This window comes from Octopus sinensis, linkage group LG10, assembly GCF_006345805.1.
Source record: "Octopus sinensis linkage group LG10, ASM634580v1, whole genome shotgun sequence".
Taxonomy (NCBI): Eukaryota; Metazoa; Mollusca; class Cephalopoda; order Octopoda; family Octopodidae; genus Octopus; species Octopus sinensis.
In genome coordinates this window covers 6039856-6053236 of record NC_043006.1, presented here as the reverse complement: position 1 = coordinate 6053236, position 13381 = coordinate 6039856, and the positions used below count along the sequence as shown (strand labels likewise).

Below are 13381 nucleotides of genomic sequence, written 5' to 3'. Positions count from 1 at the left end.
TTTGGTCATGGCTGTGTCCTTGTAAGCTATTTGAAACATGACAACTGTTTCGACTGACGTTTTCCCCAGCAGAAAACAGAATTTCACGGAAGCACGCTGTTCCTTCGTTTCAGTCATAGCAAAAATCGAGGAACAGGGAAGAAGCACTGCAAAAAAAAGACGCACTAAGTGGCAGTAGGACCACACTCGATGACACCGGTCGGCAGACTGATACCTGAGGGTTGCATCAAGTAGTTTCTTGCGGTGGAAGCCTGAGCTACAGCAGGTTTCCAGTTACCTTTGGGTACTTCCTCGTATTTGCTATTTGCTTGATATCTCATTAGAAAACCGTTTTGTATACTTTGCATCTCTGGTAAATACTGCATGTTGATACATGCACGGAACCCAAGTGATTCGAATATAAGTCCACAAATTGGCAAACTGGCCTAAAATTATAATTCATGCCTTCTCCTTTAGGAATGGTCACTTGTCGTTTGAAGACCAGCCTCGTTCAGGACGACCGTCGACCTCCTGAACGAATGAAAACATCATGAAAATACATGAACTGATCTTAAAGGACCGTCACCGAACAATTGACGAACTTATTGATATGACTGGTGTGTCCTGGAGCTCCTGGCAACGAATTTTGAGCGAGGAATTACGAGGAATGAAAAGAATTGCAGCATTTTTTGTACTTCTCTTGCTCACAGAAGATCAAAAGCAGCCACGACAAAGTAGCATCAACAGCCGTTTACACCTAATCATCTTTCAGACCAATCAGCTTGTGCGCTTACTTAATCATCCGACGAGTCTACGTTGATACTTCCATCCTTTTAGCAATCTAGACTGAAACAGCGACATTGTCAAGAAGTGAAGTTTGCCGACTGCAATTGCTGGCATTGGTCGTTGATCATGCATTACCTTCCAGGGTCTAAGAGTATTCAGTAGGCACAACCCATTGAGACAGAGACAGGTCACAGTGAACTGGTTGACGCAGTGAATATGTCAGAAGTCACAGCATGTCTGGCAGTGCTCGTGCCTGGACTAGTCACAACGGTCATAGTAGTGAAGGATTGTCGCCCAAAGAAAGCATTTTAAAAACCAGCAAAGGACAGCATACCAACTATGAAATTGTCAACTCATAGGCGTAGGAGTGGCTGTGGGGTAAGTAGCTTGCTTACCAACCACATGGTTCTGGGTTCATTTCCACTGTGTGGTATCTTGGGCAAGTGTCTTCTACTATAGTCTTGGGCCGACCAAAGCCTTGTGAGTGGATTTAGTAGACGGAAACTGAAAGAAGCCTGTCGTATATATGTATATATATATAAGTGTGTATGTCTTTGTGTGTCTGTGTTTGTCCCCCTCCCCACCATCGCTTGACAACCGACGCTGGTGCGTTTACGTCCCCGTAACTTAGCGGTTCGGCAAAAGAGACCAATAGAATAAGTACTAGGCTTACAAAGAATAAGTCTTCTGGTCGATTTGCTCGACTAAAGGCGGTGCTCCAGCATGGCCACAGTCAAATGACTGAAACAAGTAAAAAAAGAAAGAAACTAAAACAAGTAAACACATAAAAGATAAAGACATGTGTGTGTGTGTATGTGTGTGTGTGTGTACGTGTCTGTGCGTGTGGGTGTGTGCGTGTGGGTGTGTGCGTGTGGGTGTGTGCGTGTGAGTGTGTAATTAGCTATGATCCTATTATCAATACTGTTGCATGTGTGACTATCCCGCCTTTTCTATATCAAGGACTACACTTTTCAGCATGTCCTTATTCTTTAAGACTATAAGGAGTGATTGATGTATATTTGCCTGCTATTTCTAGCAAACCGGATGACCTCGAAGAGGCTCCCTCATTGATCCCTGTTGCATGAGCTTATCTTGAAATATTCGGGTGTGGGAACCAAAGGAAGGATACCCTTGCTCTTAGGTTATATATAGTAGCTATGGAAACATTTGCTATTGCTGTTGCTGTTAAGCAGTCCGAACCGTGGTCCTTTGCTATTTGTAAGACCCGCAGAAGAGAGAGCAGGTCAACCCCCGACACCGAGAGCATCGACTGATGGATGAATGCGCATCCAGACTCAGCGGTTGCGTAGGAAGTCGGGGGACAAGAAGCAGGAAGAAAGAGTGAGAGAAAGTTGGGGCGAAAGAGTACAACAGGGGTCGCCCCCCCCCCTGCCGGAGCCTCGTGGAGCTTTAGGTGTTTTCGCTCAATAAACACACACAACGCCCTGTCTGGGAATCGAAACCGCGATCCTCCGACCGCGAGCCCGCTGCTCTAACCATTGGGCCATTGCGCCTCCACTGCTATTGCTGCTGATATTTAGCTCCAGCCCAGCTCTCCAGTCGTGACCAACTTGTCTTTCTTGGGTCTAGTTTATTCATGAATTTACTATCTAATTAAAAAAAAACAACAATAAAACATTAAGGCACGATTTGAGGGAAATTTTGCTGTTATTTCTAACACATTAAGCGACTATGTAGAAGCTCTCTTATTAGCTTGGAAGAAAGATTTTTCCCCCCGAGCTTATAAATATTAACAGCCAACTGAAGTGTGATATTAAAAAAAACAAAAACAAAATCAATATTGCACATTCAGTAAAAGAAACCGATAAAAATAAATTAAGAAAAGCTTAAAGAAACCAATATTCTTCATTCAGATATTCCATTCACATGGATAATTTATGTGTCTCAAGATGAAGCAGCTTCTCTTGTAAATAGGTTTAGTTAGAAACGAAAAAAGTTTGCAGAAGTCTGTTAACCGAAACACGAGTTCGGTAATGCATCCTATGAATGACGTTGTTAACACTGCGAAAAGGAAGGACAAAACGGCCGATTGTTAGGGAAATGATTTTCTGGTATTGGTGAAAATGATTAAATTATCAGAACAAAAGAGACAGGAACCACAGCGAGATTGATTACACTACTGAGTGATACAGGAAATGGGTTTGAAGCCAACCATAATGTTAACAGGGGGTCTTGACGAATCACCTATTTCTTTACTACCCACGGGGGGCTAAACACAGAGAGGACAAACAAGGACAGACAAAGGGATTAAGTCGATTACATCGACCCCAGTGCGTAACTGGTACTTATTTAATCGATCCCGAAAGGATGAAAGGCAAAGTCGACCTCGGCGGAATTTGAACTCTGAACGTAACGGCAGACGAAATATCGCTAAGCATTTCTCCCGGCGTGCTAACGTTTCTGCCATCTCGCCCGAATCACCGACCCGGGTCAGGATTTATATGAGTGGTCACTTGAGAAACTTAGGTGTCGAATGCAAATTTAAGCTGTGAAACAAGAAAGAGACCCATATGCGATCACACGAACTGCTAGTCGTAGTATCCAAAGCCCCTTCTATAAGGAAGGACGCATTGGTCAGTGTAGTCTTAGATAAAGAAAAGACGAGATAGTCAATTAGAACTGACACGAGGTTAAACAACGACATCAAAAGAAGGGTTTGAAATGTTGAATGAATTGAAAGGTGAGTAAAATAAGGATTTCAAATTTTGGCACAAGGCCAGCCGTTTCGGGGAAGGGGTTAAGTTGATTACATCGACCCCAGTACTCAACTGGTACTTGTTTTATCAACCCCGAAAAGATGAAAGGCAAAGACGACCCCGGCGAAATTTGAACTCAGAACGTAAAGACGGACGAAATGCCGCTAAGCATTTTGCTCGGCGTGGTAACGATTCTGCCAGCTCGCCGACTTTGACGACTACTACTACTACTACAACCACCACCACCACTACTGATAATAATAATGATAATAATAACAACAATAATAATCATGATGATGATGATGATGGTGACGATACTTCTTTTAGGACCACAAAACTTTTTTTGGACAATAAAATGACAAGAACAGTAGGAATTTAGGGAGTTACATAAACACGTGTAAACAAAAAAAAAAAAAACACTAAAAATTAAGCAGAAAATTATAAAATTCCTCGATAAGGGAAAATTCCACCCAGGGAGGATCAAGGATCCCTACAGATTCCGAGTCAATGTTTATACAAAGAGTACCTTGGCAAGTTCGCTAACCTCCGTGCTTTTCTGTCCAGAGACGGATGCTTTGAAGTCCCGTTTGTCTCGAGTCAGTTATTCTCGCTACATTCACCCACTTTTTCATAACTTAACTGCGGAGAAACATCTCCTTCTCCTGCTTCACTTTACTTTTCCGAAGTCTTCCTTCGCTGTTTTTCTCTCTTATATTTTTCAGCGATAGTTTGGTTCTTTTTAATCCTCCTGTATCTCCTTCTGCTTATCACAGGACGACAGAGATGGAATGGCTGCTAACTATGGCCTGCTCACTAGAATCGAACGCAAGGTAACATCCTCCATCATTTCTTAACTGTGACTGGAAAGTGGAACGTGCTGACCTTGTTGCTGCTACAGCTGCTTTCTGTTACTTTCTTTTCTTTCCCACTTTCCCAGCCTTTCTTGTTCTCCACGGCACTCAACTGGCCTTTAGTACTTCACATATAACAACCAGGTCTTTTGTCGAGCGCCCCTCCCTTTTGTCTCAGCTCACTGAACCTCCTGTATGTGACCTTCGAGGTCACTGAGATTTGTAAATCCATCATATCCCCTCTTGTCACCTATCGTCATCCCTGTGCTTACCACCTGCTCAACTTCGATATAATGAGGGCAACCATCAATAGATCCACATCGTTTTCCATGTACCCAATCGCTACCCTTGTATTTCTCTGCCACAAATACTGGGGCACAAGTGTATGGGTGGAGGTGGATGTGAATATATCAGCTTCTGTTTTGGTTGATTCTGCAGCCATTAGAATATAGCTGAGAGTACTATAAGCCTTGTCCTTCTTGATCAAGAAAACATTTACGATACTTCGTGTAGAAAACTACTGCTGCCTGGGTTTGGACAGGAAACGGAAACCACTGGTCTAAACGGAAACCGTTAATCTACATGCAAACCACTAAAATAAACGAAAACTATAAACTTCTAAATTTTCAGACATGTTATTTTTCTCTTCGTCTTGGATTTGATCCTGAGGCAAAAAGACAGTCTGGTTTTACCAAATTCTGCCATTTAATTCTTTTGCCAAGTTTACACAGATAGAGTAAAAACTCTATCCGTGTAATGACTGAGACAAAGCTAGCTTTTGTCTCAAGTCTCATTTCTGCTATTATATAACATGTTCGTCTTTGCGTGACTATTGTTGTTGTTACAACCATCATCCAAAATATTTAAGTTGTTCGACAAGACTATTTCTTTTCATTTTTTTTCCATATCAAACGTTTATTTAAATTTTCATTATTTTTCCTTTTTGCTGAAGTATTTGTTCTATGATATAATTTGTTTTTACGCTGTTTTTTTTATATTTGTTTTGCTCGGTGTATTATTATATTCGTTTTATAGGCGACGTGTCTAGCAGACATTTTGATGTGAAATATCGTCGAAATGAGAAAGCAAATAAAATATAGTCCATAGAGACAAACCAATTTTTGTCTATCCTCGTCCGTGGGGAGGAAGACAACCACAGGTAATATCTCTTTATTAGCAAAGACTGTAAATAAATTATTGTTTGGTAATTCTTGAACAGAGTCGCGTCTTGGCGTAATATTATTACCACCGCCTTAACGAAGGCGGAGGTATTGTTTTCAGTCGTGTTTGTTTGTCCGTCCGTGGACAAGATATCTCAAGAACTGCTGGATAGATTCGGATGAAACTATCAGGGATGTTTGGCCTTGTGACTGGCATGAACTGATTAGATTTTGGGATCGATCCAGTACCGGACAAGGATTCTGCATTATTTTTCCGGTTTTTGTTTTTACAAAATTTTTGAGAGCGGTCGGGTTCATCTTTAGTATTCTTGTTTGTGAGAGCAGTCAAGTTATTTTAGATATTCTCATTTTAAAAATCATCTCTGGCTAATCATTCAGAGGGCGTTGGTGTCGCGGACTGGCAACTTGTTTGTTTGAGTTTCGTCATTTTTGACCGCGGTTTTGGATTGTTGTTACATGTTGAAGGCTTTCTCTTTGAGACTGTCCGTTGTTGAAATTGTTGTATATCACTGTGGAAAATTATTGTTGAGTGACTCGCGCGTGATTGTTTTTTGCTGTTTTCTCCCCATTGTGGAGCTGAAAAGTTGGTTTCTCAAGACGGAGAGCTATGCAAAAGCCGCTGCAGTAGGAATAGCTACGCCGTTGAACGCGAGACAGATAACAATGAATAAGAAGTGAACGGTTTGTGCAAAGGGGATGGGAGACGCAATAAAAGCTGGTCCCTGCAGAAGAAACGGTCAAGGATAAGAGTGATGGGACGGTGGTGTACCGCACGCGAACGGCCTCCACCGATGGGATTGGGGTTCTGTCGGAGGACGGCGTGGTGGAGTGTTTGGGACCCCTGATGAAAGCGGAAACTTTCGTTGGCAAGGGAGGAAGGTGTTGGGGTGACACTACTGCCCACGTGTAGGGCCGGGCGAGATTGAAGGGATTCCCTATCAGAAAAAGATTCCAGGAGAGAGATCCCTCGAGGTGATTGTTGAGGGGCGCCGACCGAGTTGTTGCGAATGTGGAGTGGGAGGCCACATGAGGACGCGGTGCCCCGATCACGGGCCTCCTCAGAGTGTGAGGACTGTGGGGAGGGACCGGGAGGAGGTGGAGATTGGAATGCTATTTGAGACAATGAAAGACGGAGATGGCAAGAGCGATATAGAGTGCGCCAGGATGCGGAAGAGGGAGAGCCGAGAAAGGATGGAACGAGGGCTTCAAATGGTGGGAGTGATGGGTTTGTCGGCCCCAAAGAGAAGAGAGGGGCGACGTCATGAGAGTGCTCGGAAGGACCAGCGGCGGAACCGGATGGGACGCCCAAGGAGGGTGAGGAGCCGTCTATATTCAAGCATGCGTGGACAGTAGAGGAGGAGCCAGGAGAGAGAGGGTCGGTGGAGGAAAGTGTGCAGCGCAGTTTTGGAAATGAGACATTCATGGTCTGCTACCGGTGGAGTGTAGATGTGGAAGGGGAAGTTTCCAAATGGAAGGGATTGGTAGGGGTGAGGCTGCCCATGGAGGATTTCAGGGAGGAGGAGGAGGAGCGTGTGATGTTGAATGTCGGGCCTGTGTGGTTTGATACCCTACTAGCCGTAATTGAACGTAAAGAGTTGAAAAACTTAAAAAAGAAATGAATAATATATATTAAAAAAAATGATGAAGATGAGAACTTTTTAAATTATGAAAAAAGGAAAAAAAGAGGAAAAATCTGTCCAAAATAATGTCTAAATGTAACCACTTCGGGGGTCGAGTGGGCGTTGCGCCTCATTTTATCATTTTCATATTTTCATTCGTTTCTTTTTATTTTTTTCTTCCTTACTCGATTTCTTTCTGTATTTTTATTTCCCCGTTTATGTGTTTTGTATTGTTTTTGTCATGTATAACCTCCATTTTTAGCCACATGTGGGTAATAAAAGATTAAGGACGTTCGTGTGTTGCCTTGGCGGAGATTTACACTCTTTGAGGGCTCTTGTTTATTATAGTTTTGGTTTGTTTTTCTTTACCCCTGCAGTAATTTAAATCCACTTTAACTACCCCTTTCTTCCTTCCCCCACAAAATCTGAGACTTGCTGGAAATATTAGAAATTATTATTCACTAGAGTGCCAGGGAGTCGAGCAGTTAGAATCATTCACCCGCTGCACAAAATTCTTCGCAGAATTAATTCCGGTTCTTTACGTTCAGAGTTCAAATCCTACTGAGTTCGACTTTGTCTTTCATCTTTTCGGGGTCTGTAAAATAAGTATCAGTTGAGCGCAGGGGTCGGTGTAAGCAATTTGCCCCATATGTAAAAACTGAGGAATTATGTTTTTGCACCATACGCAATATCAGGAAATGCGGCATACATGCAACAATTATAATTTAATTTTTATCAGATTTCTTGAGGCTTATACGAAATGATGAATTCTAATTTCTAAAAGAAAAATATTTATTAGCTTAAAATAAAATTTAATAAAACAAATTTCTAGTTTGTACAACTCCTCCTGCTCCTCCTCCCCTTCTTCCTTCTCCTCCTCTTCTTCTTCATCCTCATCTTACTCCTCCTCCTCTTCCTCCTCGCCTCTATGATTCTTTCCTTCCACTGATCCTGCACCTTTTCGTATGTCAACTCTGTGTATATCTCCTTTACTCTTCCTTAACCCTCTCTCAATAATGTAAAGCGCGACTGGAGAAATCAGTTGACCAACCAGTCAACCAATATTTATACTGACTATTACTATATTGAGATTAATCATTAATTAGATTCATAAAAAAGGTTCAAAAGTGGAGATGTGAAATAAACACAATGTAATAATTACTTAATGTTATGACTATAACATTAAAGTAAGAAATAGTTATACAGAATTCTATTCTCTTAAACGCCCGTTTTTCCCGATTTTGTCGAAATTTCGAGAAATAAGATTCGAAGAAATCTAAATGTTCTCCGAAGCAGATCTGATTATATTCCAAAGGGGAAATAGCTCAACACCGTTTATTAATCGGATTTTCTCAATTCTGTTTCTCAAATTTTCAAATACTGGGACAAAGGCGTCCAATATAATTTTACTTTATTAAATTTTTAGTTAAACGACTTCCAGCACAATAAATTCGCTTGTAATGTTTCATTTTTCTTTTATAGAAAAATACAATAAAACAGCTGCGTGGGCCTTTTCTCCAACTTCACTAGAAAAATAATTATAATTGAAAAAGAAAACCTAAAATCCTTCTCTTTATGAATATTATTAAAGCATTTTTTTTCCAGGAAGGGAAGCTACGTCGGTGATTCGGGTTTAAGTAATGATTTGCCAATGCTTCTAAAATACTGGAACTGAATTGCAAATGAAAAATAATGGTTTCAAGATGTCGACAGATCATTCACTTGGAATATAAGGATGTTGCAAAAATCATTATGGCACTTCAAAGATGAAGCCTTTGTGTAAAAATAATAAAACAGAAAATAGAGAAATTCAGTAGGAGATGTCTTTGAAGTCTCGAGAATGATATTAAATTTGAACAGTGGAGAAAACCAGAGAATCCGTTAAAGTGAAACGAGATTCGCCGAGCAAGAATGCATTTTCGGAATTGCTAACATTACGTGATGTTATATTATTAACAACAGTTTTGATGTAATATTACTAATTTGTTAAGGCGGCGAGCTGGCAGAATGGTTAGCACACTAGGCGAAGTACTCAGAGGTATTTCGTCCGTCTTTAAGGCGGCGAGCTGGCAGAACCGTTAGCACGCCGGGTGAAATGCTTAGCGGTATTTCGTCTGCCGTTACGTTCTGAGTTCAAATTCCGCCGAGGTCGACTTTGCCTTTCATCCTTTCGGGGTCGATTAAATAAGCACCAGTTACGCACTGGGGTCGATATAATCGACTTAATCCGTCTGTTTGTCCTTGTTTGTCTCCTCTGTGTTTAGCCCCTTGTGGGTAGTAAAGAAATAGGTATTTCATTTGTTTTTTCGTTCTGACTTCGAACTTCGCCGGGGTTGATAAATTAAGTACCAGTTGCGTACTGGGGATCGATCTAATCGATGCCCCCCCCCTCACCAGAATTTCGGGTCTTGTGCCTAGAGTAGCAAAAGAACATTGCTAATTTGTTACGTGTTCCCTACCAAGGGCGTCTCTACTTTTTATTGCTCTAATCTTGATAAAATTGGTATTTTTATTATAACAGAGTCGGTGGTATCTACTATAATTCAAGAATACGGTAAAAATGCTTTGGAGAAAGAAATAATTGATTGTATTCTAGGAAAAAATTTTCTGAGGTGTGTAATGTCTGTGTGGTGAAGATATTGGGTTCTGGCTCGTGGGTCTTAAACGTGTCATGTTGCACACCTTTAATTCTGCAACTGATTTTACAGAAACTGCTGTTGACCAAAAGCAAATACTTCGACTATAATCTGTTATGTTTGCTATGTTGATAATTAATATCTCACAAAACATTACATTGAGAATGTCAATCGAATCTATTTCTCTAATGTGTCACTATAAAAAATGCATTGAATTTTTTTTTAAAATCCATCTTTGCCGACAACTTTTATACGACGATGGCAGCTGTGTGCAGATTCTTATGTCACGGGAACAATATGAAACTCACTGCTCTTACTACATTAATTAGTGGGCGCATGATGGGTTTGCAATAAGCGTGTCGACTAATGGAAGTTACTCTGTAGAAACAAATATTGGCTTCAAATTTTGGTACAATGCCAGCAATTTCGGGGAGCGGGTAAGTCGATTACATCAAGCCCCAGTGCTCAAGATGGAAGACAAAGTCAACCTCAATGGAATTTGTATCACAACGTAAAGCCTGACGAAATGCTGCTAACGATTCTGGCAGCTCGCCGCCTTTGTAGAAAAAAATATTTATATCTCTTGAATCGGCACAAGGAGAGAGATATACGCAATAAAATCAATTTTATTGTTATTACAGGACAAAAGGTTAAATTGACTTTGGTGGAATTTGAACTTAGAACATAGAAATTCCATTCTAAACACTTTAAGGTATTTTTGGTCTGAAGCAAATGTTTATGGAGATTGAAAAACACTGATGTGTTTGAAGACTGTTGTTTTATCCAGACACTCCCGATGGTAAAATAAATCATCTTCCAATCGAAGACTATAAATTATTTATAAAAAATAAATAATACAAACTGAAAAGAAGAGAAAAACAATATAAATTCTTTCATTGATCGATATTTGGTTACTAACGTTTTTCTTGTGGATAAAAGTGTCGATTTCTCGAGTCGACTTTCTTTCTAAAATTGACATCTTTAACACCAGCAACAGAAGAGTTGACCATTCCTGTGATGCATCTAATGTCCAGACATAAAAACTAAATGTTATTGTGATTGACAGTCTCTGTCTTCCTGATTCCAAAATTATATTCTTTTTCCTAACTTTCCAAACTACGAACAACTCTTTGATCACTTTACTTCTTACACTGAGAACATTGTTAAATCTATAAAATTGCTTTATTCAATGATTGTTCACAACTAATCTGGATTTATTCATACAAACCAAACCAGGAGAAGAATAGTTTCTCTTTCCGACAAACTGTTTACCCCCGAAATTCTTAGTTTCAACCGTCTTTAGAACACAACTCTCAATAAACCTATTCCATATTGTCAAACTCGAATTTTAGAAAATAAATTCTATCGATACAAAATAACTGTCTCTTGGCAATAATCTTCACATCTGTGCTGATTAAATATGGTAAATAAACTTTCTTTGATAATCTAGCTGTTGAAAATGTCAAAAATAAAAGGGACATAATTTTCTTAGCTATGTCTCCCCCCCCATTATTATTTGAATATATTTCCCCCATAGAATACGATGACACTGTGTAAGTTCTGAAACTAAGATGTGTCCTAACGTATTTTAATAAACTTTTGTTTCTATCACAGTAAAAAGAATATTATTATCAATCATAGACAAAATTTCAAAATTCTTTCTTTCATATATAATTTATTTTCCTTTTCCCTCCATTCTGCTTAACCACTAAGGAGTAGATATTTCGAATCCTACCCTGAGTCAAGATATAGCTTTTTATAATGTAGTTCACTTAGTTATAAATGTTTTTACTCACTGGTAGGCTCCATCGCTGGTTATTTATTAAATGTTGCCCGACTTCATAACTGAATAGAAATACATTTTTTCCATAGTGGTAGAAATTGTAACTCCATTTACATTTCAAGATTGAAACTGAATTCCCTGCAATGCCAGGAGCAAAGGGCATGTTCCGAAGAACGTAAACTGCTTAGCTGTAATCAAGCTAATTACAACAAAGAAGTATTTAAACATAAATTTTTGGCATCGTTCTTGATATAATGCCCCACTTTTCTTGAAAAGGAACAGAATTCCACCGAGTATTAATCTTCAGAGTGAAGGATTGAGCACAACAGTTGATGCAAAGTTTAGTGGAACAGAAACATGTGCAATTAGTGAGAATCAGAGACAGGAGTTTCCTTGTGCTTCAGAAGTGGTGCGATATAGATTCTGAAGAGCAAACTCTTAGTCTTACGGGATATCAATAGAAAACAGAAGACTCATGGAACACAATTTCAATAATTCCAACAGTTATCAAGACTAAGCGTTTGTTTAATATAATTTGATAGGCCATTATTTGAAAGCGGTGTACCATCCCTGAGATAAGAATCCTCTACCGTGGGTTTCGTAGAGAATCTTGAATAACTCGAAGAGAAGAGATATTTCACTTGCTGCAAAAAAAGAAAAAAAAATTTTTTTCGCTAAAATAATTTAAAATCGTTAGTGAATTACTCAAACTCGCAATTTATAAAGTTTCAGTTTTAATAAATTTTACTATGTATGTATGGGTGTGCGTGTTTGTGCGCGTGTGTGCGTGTGTGTGTATTATTTTTACATGTCTGCACTAATATGTATGCATATTAGTGCAGACATGTAAACATAATTTAATATGTACTTAAATTATTACTACATGAAGAAGGCTGCGATTGAACCGTAGTCCTAAGGATGACAAGTGGTCACATAAATATATTCATCTCTCATACCTCTTGACTTTTTATGGTTTACATTAATTATATACGTAGGCACCAAAATGTTGGTGTTTTTTTTATCGTGAGCAATTAATGTTTTGTACTCATGTTATCTTCAAAGTAAACAAGGAGATTGTCGTTGGTATTGATATATTATTGGTATATTATTGATGTAATATTATTATTGAGGTGACGCTGGTTGATTGGTAGAAATGGTTGAGTACCCAACAGAATCAATATTAAAGTGCCTCTTTGGTCTTCATTCTCTTGGGAGTCGATAAAGTTAAAAACCAGTTAAGTAACGAGGTTGATTTAATCGATTATATATACCCCTGTCTCCGAAGATTGTGATTTTGTGCGTATACTCTTTTACTCTTTTACATGCTTCAGTCATTTGACTATGGCTATGCTGGGGCACCGCCTTTAGTCGGACAAATTGACCCCAGGACTTATTCTTTGTAAGCCTAGTACTTATTCTACGGGGACGTAAACACACCAGCATCGGTTGTCAAGCGATGTTGGGGGTACAAACACAGTCACACAAACACACACACACACACACATATATATATGTACATATATACGACGGGCTTCTTTCAGTTTCCGTCTATCAAATCCACTCACAAGGCTTTGGTCAGCCCGAGGCTATAGTAGAAGGCACTTGCTCAAGGTGCCACGCAGTGGGACTGAACCTGGAACCATGTGGTTCGTAAGCAAGCTATTTACCACACATCCCCTCATGCGTATGTAAGAAAACATTATTATTATTATTATTATTGTTATTGTTAAGGCGGCGAGCTGGCAGAACCCTTAGCACGGCGGGGCAAAATGCTTAGCGGCATTTCGTTCGTCTTTACGTTCTGAGTTCAATTTCCGCCGAGGTCGTCT

At 39.7% G+C, this 13381-nt stretch overlaps 1 long non-coding RNA gene across 1 annotated transcript; it reads left to right on the top strand.

Annotated features, from left to right (window-relative positions):
- Positions 1-5965: 5965 nt before the first annotated feature.
- Positions 5966-7462, top strand: LOC118764947. Its single transcript, XR_005000787.1, has 3 exons — positions 5966-6101; positions 6900-6903; positions 7416-7462. It is a non-coding gene; the product is annotated as an uncharacterized LOC118764947 (long non-coding RNA).
- The last annotated feature ends 5919 nt before the right edge of the window (positions 7463-13381 follow it).